This window comes from Nematolebias whitei, chromosome 21 (genome assembly GCF_014905685.2).
Source record: "Nematolebias whitei isolate Nwh7 chromosome 21, NemWhi1, whole genome shotgun sequence".
In the NCBI taxonomy this organism is placed as follows: Eukaryota; Metazoa; Chordata; class Actinopteri; order Cyprinodontiformes; family Rivulidae; genus Nematolebias; species Nematolebias whitei.
The window spans coordinates 920132-920874 of record NC_056518.1 but is presented as its reverse complement, the minus strand read 5'-3'; the positions used below and the strand labels follow the sequence as shown (position 1 = coordinate 920874).

Genomic DNA, 743 nt, shown 5'->3' with positions numbered 1-743 from the left:
TACAGCTAACATGTATAACATGTATACAGCTAACATGTATAACATGTGTACAGCTAACATGTATAACATGTGTACAGCTAACATGTATAACATGTTTACAGCTAACATGTATAACATGTGCAAAGCTAACATGTATAACATGTGTACAGCTAGCATGTATAACATGTATACAGCTAACATGTATAACATGTATACAGCTAACATGTATAACACGTATACAGCTAACATGTATAACATGTGTACAGCTAACATGTATAACATGTATACAGCTAAAGTGTATACAGCTAACATGTATAACATGTATACAGTTAACTTGTATAACATGTATACAGCTAACTTGTATAACATGTATACAGCTAACTTGTATAACATGTATACAGCTAACATGTATAACATGTTTACAGCTAACATGTATAACATGTATACAGATAACATGTATAACATGTATACAGCTAATGTGCATAACATGTATACAGCAAACATGTTTATCATATACAGCTAACGTTTAACATGTATACAGCAAACGTGTATAACATGTTTACAGTTAACATGTATAACGTGTATAACATGTATACAGCTAACATGTATAACATGTATAACATGTATACAGCTAAAATATATAACATGTATACAGCTTACATGTATAACATGTATACAGCTTGCATGTATAACGTGTATAAAATGTATACAACTAATGTGTATAACATGTATACAGCTAACATGTATAACATGTATACAGCTAG

General features: G+C 29.9%; 1 protein-coding gene across 1 annotated transcript in view; it reads left to right on the top strand.

Annotated features, from left to right (window-relative positions):
• Positions 1-743, top strand: part of hltf (helicase-like transcription factor) — a 40994-nt gene that overhangs the window by 38676 nt on the left and 1575 nt on the right. The window lies entirely within an intron of this gene.